The following is a 7,381-nucleotide window of genomic DNA, read 5'->3' as shown; positions in this document are numbered from 1 at the left end:
AGCTACTTGACTAAATATTGTATTTTCGCCTTACGCGACTTGTTATATTTAGTCAAGTTTTGACCAAATATTTTAACATCGAGGGGGAATCGAAACGAGGGTCGTGGTGTATGTGCGTGTGTCTGTGTGTCTGTGTGTGTGTGTAGAGCGATTCAGACTAAACTACTGGACCGATCTTTATGAAATTTGACATGAGAGTTCCTGGGTATGAAATCCCCGAACATTTTTTTCATTTTTTTGATAAATGTCTTTGATGACGTCATATCCGGCTTTTCGTGAAAGTTGAGGCGGCACTGTCACGCCCTCATTTTTCAACCAAATTGGTTGAAACAGAGATCTGTAGCAAGGGGATCGCCGAGACACAGTCTGCGCAACAAAGGTCCCGTTTCGCACAATCATGTGCCAAAGCCACTCCCGGTTCAGAGATAATACAGACGCACAACGTGCTCGTTTCTCTGCAGCGGAGATTCGGATACGTTTTTGGAAATTTGGATAAAGCAGACCGCGCTCACCATGGGCTCAAATTGTGCACTTGTGAATTGTCCAGCTAAACGGACCATCAATCGTGGACTATCTTTCTTCAAAGTGCCTAAGAAAGGTGTGAACGATGAGTGGAGAAGTCAAGTTTTTCAAAAGATCGGTCGAAAGGGTTCAACCCAGACACTGCCAACATTTGTTCCCGACACTTTCTGCAATCTTGCTTCCACACAAGTGAGTATATATCAGATATCAGATGTTTTTGAATGCGCGATGGTTTGCAGAGTATGTTTAGCGCTTAGCGTCGTACTGCTTTCCGAAGGAAGACTGAGAAATCAGCCCGAATTTCTATGTGAGTAACCCAACACTGGCAATGCCAATGTCAATGTGATGCAGTAGCTGGAAAGCAGTACTAATACTAGCCCAGAGTTGCAGGCACTAGGTCAACACCACCTGCCCCTTGTTACCCCCACCCCCATACTTCGCTGCCAGCCAGCCAGCCAGCAGCGGTCACTGAGTGCAGACTTTGGAGAGTACTGTATGTGAAAGAGGTCAGCTGTGCAGGATTAAGAGCAGTGCTGAACAAGTTCTTGCTCAAATAAAACCATTACCATGTAACTGTTTCCAACGAGTTAATGTAACTATGTAGATATCATTGTACGAGCATGAGCTAATTGCTTTATAATCTTGAACTTTAGCATTGTAAATTAATTGCTCACTATTTAGTGGCATTTATTATATGATTTAAGCCTCCAATTTTGCACGTAGGCATTCTCTCATCATTTTCGTCGATTAAATGTCTAAATGACTTTATTTTGCTAAAGTTTGGAGCTCAATCTATCAATTATATTCACGACAAATATTCTTTAAGTACAGGGACTTGCATCAAAAATAAGTAGCTATGCTACTTGACTGTGAATGTGATGAATTTACAATGCTAAACTGAGGCTTTAGCAAAGTTCAAGATTACATGTTCTGACTTCTGCGTCTGCTCACCTTAATCTAAATCACACACCACGTTAGTAGGGTAACGATCTAGCACACTAAAAAACACTGGGTTTCCTATAAATACCAAGGTCAGCCAGTAGTGTTACTAGTAATACTAGTTAGCACATGGATTTGAACACAACGCGAGGCATACTGATTGTGCAACATTACACAGAGAAAAAGATATAGCTTTACACGTGATAATGAATTGCAGTATACTACATCATAATTTTCATATTGATACAGTGATAGTAACAATTATGATAATTTAAGATTTGTGTGTGTCATGATTTCATCTTAATTCTTATGATGTGTACCAACTACAATAGCTTTCAAATCGATCAATAAGTGAATAAAATCAAAATGTATTTTTTCTTGTTTGCCTCTTTACAGCTCCCAAGGACCTGGAAGTTTGTTTGCCAACACTGTGTATGCCAGTCAAATCTGTTGAAACGCCACAACCACAGCCTCAACCACAGCTTCGGAAACTACCCGTAAGTGTATGGTTTAATTGTACATACAGTGGACCCCTCTTTTAAAGAACCCCCAGTATGTCAGATTTCCTATTAAGTATTAGACATCCTCTCCTGTCTGAAAAGAATCTAAATAGAGAAATCAGGTCTAAAAAAGGGGTTCCACTGTCATGTGTTTGACTTTGTTTTCTGTGTACACAGTCTACAATTACTTCTTCTGCGTTTGTGGGCTAAACATTTTACGTGTATTTAGACGCCACTTTCGGAGGAAGCATGCTGGGCATTTTTGTGTTTCTATTACCCACCGAACTCTGCATAGATTACAGGATCTTTTTGGTGCGCACTTGGTCTTGTGCTTGCGTGTACACACGAAGGGGGATAAAGTTGATCAGGAGATCGGGAAAATATCCACCTGAAATCACCAGGCGCTGCCTGGATTTGAACCCACAACCCTCCGCTTTGGAGGCCGGTGTCTTTCCACCAAGCCATTGCGCCCGTCAGTCTACAATTACATTTACAAGCTGTACCTATTTTGCAGGAGTGCAGTTTTACAGCTACAAGACAACCATGTTGTTGTTACAGGTGTTCTGTAGCTCAGTCACGATTCTATTTCTATCATTTATCAACAGTTTGGATGATATTATGAATTTATTACTGCAAAACAAAAAAGTATTTAACTTAAAAAAACAAGAAGGGAAAGTTGTTGGAACGTTGTTATTGACAATTTTACGTTACATATGTTGACCCAACGGTCTTTTAAGCGCAGAGTCAAACAATAAACAACAAGAACTTAGCTTGGCTGATTTACTTGTCTGTGGCTGTGCACTTAAAAGACCGTTGGGTCGACATATTTGTGACAACAACTTACCTTTATGGTTTCCCATAAATCCATTTATGTTCTGAATTTGTTTGTGCTAACAACCCAAGGGAGACAACCACTTCACACAATCATACTATGAAACAAGCCAACACTGTGATTGCGAATGTTGTCGCTGGATCTACCCAGCGACTGCATTTTTGAGAAAACCAACGTATTTATACATATCATCAATCAAAAATGCATACTGTTTAGCACCAAATTGTTTGGATACATAATCATCATCAATCAATCAATCAATATGAGGCTTATATCGCGCGTATTCCGTGGGTACAGTTCTAAGCGCAGGGATTTATTTTTTTTTAAATTTTTATTGTATGCAATTTATATCGCGCACATATTCAAGGCGCAGGGATTTATTTATGCCGTGTGAGATGGAATTTTTTACACAATACATCACGCATTCACATCGGCCAGCAGATCGCAGCCATTTCAGCGCATATCCTACTTTTCACGGCCTATTATTCCAAGTCACACGTATTTAGGTGGACATTTTTATTTATGCCTATGCAATTTTGCCAGGAAAGACCCTTTTGTCAATCGTGGGATCTTTAACGTGCACACCCCAATGTAGTGTACACGAAGGGACCTCGGTTTTTCATCTCATCCGAGGCAACATGTTATTATAAAGTACCCGAAATTGTGAGAGTATCCGGTCGACTAGATGGACAATTGCCTCCCTTATTATATCACACCGGCCTTCTCACAATAAATACTAGCTGCCTTACAGTCACCTGGCAGCAGGTTAAATGCAACATTATTTACATCACAATCATTGAAATTTGTTTTACAGGTTAATGCAACATTATTTACATCACCATCATCGAAATTTGTTTTACACACTGGGGACCAAGTTTCCCCTCTTTTTACATCACTGGCGGTAAAACGCCCTCAAATTGTATGTACAGCAGGAAAAAAGTTTGTAAACACTTTTATTGGCCCTCACTTGCCCTGTTTACAGACCCACTGTAAGCCACCAAATATACCCTTACAGTGAATTTGTATAAGGTTATCTTGCGCCTTACTAGGTATCGCAAAACAAACAAACAACCCAAAACCCAACATGTGCATTGTTTTTAGACAGCACATGCCAGTAACAAAAATGAACAATGGGCATTCTCTTCCATGGTAATAGGTTGCACCATCTACAGACCTATTGTAAGCCACCACAGTCAATTTGTAGAAAGGTTATCATGCCCATAATTGTTATCCACAAAAGCATTAATATATATACATTGTTGTTGAAAAACAACAACAGAACACTTAATAATATTTTTAATTTCACCTTACTCTAAGTCTAATGACATGGGTGCAACCTGGAAAATTCCAAAAACCTGCAAAAGTTGGGGTCCGGCCCCTGGCGGGGTACAGGGGCAGCGCCCCGTTCGGGGGGTCTGGGAGGCTTCGCCCCCCATAAGCTGAAGCTATTTTAGTATTTAAAACATACAAAGTAAACCATACTATTCATCCTAAAATTTGTGCTGTCTTACTAGTCTTAGTGATTCATGAATCATTATTATGCTCGTCAACTTTTCAAAAACCGGCACTGCCGGCGTGTAGCCTGCAGAGTTGCACCCATGTAATGATAAAAAAATAGGGGGTGGGCGTAAAAAAATAGGGGGTGGGCGTTTACCAGGCACCGTACCCTGTGCGCATAATTTGACCAAAACTAGGGGGTGGGCGTTTACTCGATACTGGGCGTATACAAGGTAGTTTACGGTTCTTGAATCAAGGTCTTCCTTTTCCGCTAGATTCACTCATCACTGTTGCATTTTTATAATTACAGGTTTGGCGCCAAGCCCCACCAGAAGTCCTGAGAGTCAACTACTTCACACTTGAAGATGTTCGAAAGGATAGCCTTAGTGTTGGAACTCTAGATTTCACAATTAAAGTTGCCAGACAGAATTCTCACTTGTTGATGCTGCATGAAATGATGAATGCTTGCAAGTATGCATGAAATCGATTAGTGTGCATGTTAAACTCTCTCTCTCTCTCTCTCTCTCTCTCTCTCTCTCTCTCTCTCTCTCTTTGTAACACAAACAAACACACACACTTGAGTTATTCCTGTGGTCTTTGGCCTGGATTCCAGCAGGACATTTTCTTGTGTGGGATCCTGAAGACAAAATCACAAAATCAATGAAATACTTGATAAACATCTGAAAGCTTCTTCAAATTGAATATTAAACTTAAAATCCGCATTCATTTTTTAATATTTTATATTCACAACTAAGGTTGCCACACTGAATTCTCACATTCGTATGCTTCATTAATGCTCTCTCTCTCTCTCTCTCTCTCTCTCTCTCTCTCTCTCTCTCTCTCTCTCTCTCTCTCTCTCTCTCTCTCTCTCTCTCTCTCTCTCTCTCTCTCTCTCTCTCTCATACACACACGCGCATGCAGACGCACACACACTTACTAGTGTTGTTCCTTTGGTCTTGGTTCAGGCCTGTCATCTTGTTAGGATTCCTGAAGATAAATCAATCGCATAATCGATCAACAGCTTCAACTTCAAATCATGGAACATTGAACTGTTTAAAGAATCAGGAATACCTTTTAGAAACAGACAATGTCATTCTTATGATTTTATTCAATATTTTTTAAGAGTAGACCCGAGAAGGGACTCCAAACCCGATGTCGATCTTTCAAATGTTTTACGTTTTCATGTGGCGATTAGATCTAAAAAAAATCAGCGTAATACCATTTCTTATGCTAAAGTAAACAAACGGTTTGATCGGGTTCATTAGAAATACTTATTTCTAGTATTAACTTCGAATTCATCACTGGGAGCAACACAGAGAAATACCCAGTAGTCTAGCTTCGAAAACGATGTCGATCGCTCGCATTCACCGATTCAGTGTTTACGTTTTTCTGTGGCGATTAAAACTCGAAATTCCGCGTTTCACTACCATCTCGAATGCTGAAGAACAAACAATGCATCCACTTAAGATATATATTACCATTGTTAACTTCGATTTAACCACTAGGAGGATAAAAATAACAACCAACCTGAACAATTCTAGATATAATATCGAGCAGAGGTCCATCCATTTCTGCTTCACCGGAAGTAAGCTGGGCACACTTCGCGTTATTTGGCGCTGTGCGAGACCCCGCAAGCAGTATTATGTAGCGGCGCGCGCAGAGTTGGCGATCCCCTTGCTACAGTATCTCTGGTTGAAATTTTGGTCAAGTAATCTTCGACGAAGCCCGGACTTCGGTATTGCATTTCAGCTTGGTGGCTTAAAAATTAATTAATGACTTTGGTCATTAAAAATCTGAAAATTGTAAAAAAAAAAAAATATTTTATAAAACGATCCAAATTTACGTTTATCTTATTCTCCATTATTTGCTGATTCCAAAAACATATAAATATGTTATATTCGGATTAAAAACAAGCTCTGAAAATTAAATATATAAAAATTATTATCAAAATTAAATTGTCCAAATCAATTTAAAAACACGTACTTTCATCTTATTCCTTGTCGGTTCCTGATTCCAAAAACATATAGATATGATATGTTTGGATTAAAAACACGCTCAGAAAGTTAAAACAAAGAGAGGTACAGAAAAGCGTGCATTCCTTCTTAGCGCAACTACTACCCCGCTCTTCTTGTCAATTTCACTGCCTTTGCCATGAGCGGTGGACTGATGATGCTACGAGTATACGGTCTTGCTGAAAAATGGCATTGCGTTCAGTTTCATTCTGTGAGTTCGACAGCTACTTGACTAAATATTGTATTTTCGCCTTACGCGACTTGTTCTTCTTTCTGTTTTGATGCACTCGTTTACCTGTGGCAAAGTAGCTGAAATGTCACAAGAATGTAAAAGAAATGCTACAAAGAATAAACATCAGGCATTCTCGCTTAAATCACAGGTCACAGCCGGTCCAATCAGAAGAAATGTGTGCATCATTTACAAGCTCAATAGAGGTACTAAAATAATACGTGATTTTATAAGATGCAGACAACTTTAAGAAATGTACTTGGTCTTGATGTACCACATTGGTTCTATCCGTATGAAATGTGCACACGACTCGTAACGGAACAAAATTACACGACACAGTTTAAAATCAGCTTACTTATGCTAACCCTTATCATAAAAAGAAAGGTTCGTGAATGGAACGCTCAATAAGAGGCAGTGCAACACATTCGGAAGCACCGCTGTTTTTTGTTTTTTTAATTGAACGAAAGCAATCTATCCCTTTCGTGGTTCTTTTTTTGTTGTTGCATTAAGTATCATACCAAACCTTAACCTTACCATTTTGTAGGTTGATGTGGGAGAAGTGGAGGAGAATTGAGACGAAAATGAATGTCTTTAGTGTCGTGAAATACCAGTGAAGACGGTTAAGTGTAATGTATGCTTATGTGCTCCTTTGGAATCAAAACAGGCAAAGGTTAAGTGCGTGAGTGTGTGTGTGTGTGTGTGTGTGTGAGTGTCAGTGTGTGTGTTTGTGTGTGTGTGTGTGTGTATGTGTGTGTGTGTCTGTGTGTGTGTGTGTCTGTGTGTGAGTGTCAGTGTGTCTGTGTGTGTGTGTGTGTCAGTGTGTGTGTGTGTGTCAGTGTGTGACTGTGTG

The 7,381-nt window shown here is 39.7% G+C and overlaps 2 long non-coding RNA genes across 2 annotated transcripts; one reads left to right on the top strand and one right to left on the bottom strand.

Annotated features, from left to right (window-relative positions):
• Nucleotides 1-420: 420 nt before the first annotated feature.
• Nucleotides 421-4,719, top strand: LOC138982601 (uncharacterized). Its single transcript, XR_011460895.1, has 3 exons — nucleotides 421-711; nucleotides 1,858-1,958; nucleotides 4,601-4,719. It is a non-coding gene; the product is annotated as an uncharacterized lncRNA (long non-coding RNA).
• A 75-nt stretch (nucleotides 4,720-4,794) lies between these two features.
• LOC138982602 (uncharacterized) lies at nucleotides 4,795-5,980 on the bottom strand. Its single transcript, XR_011460896.1, has 3 exons — nucleotides 5,818-5,980; nucleotides 5,228-5,277; nucleotides 4,795-4,927 (listed from the first exon to the last, which is right to left on the bottom strand). It is a non-coding gene; the product is annotated as an uncharacterized lncRNA (long non-coding RNA).
• Between the last annotated feature and the right edge of the window lie 1,401 nt (nucleotides 5,981-7,381).

The sequence above is a fragment of the Littorina saxatilis genome, linkage group LG12, assembly GCF_037325665.1.
Source record: "Littorina saxatilis isolate snail1 linkage group LG12, US_GU_Lsax_2.0, whole genome shotgun sequence".
NCBI lineage: Eukaryota > Metazoa > Mollusca > Gastropoda > Littorinimorpha > Littorinidae > Littorina > Littorina saxatilis.
Note: the sequence above shows the minus strand (reverse complement) of the source record. Positions and strands in the feature narration are given on the sequence as shown.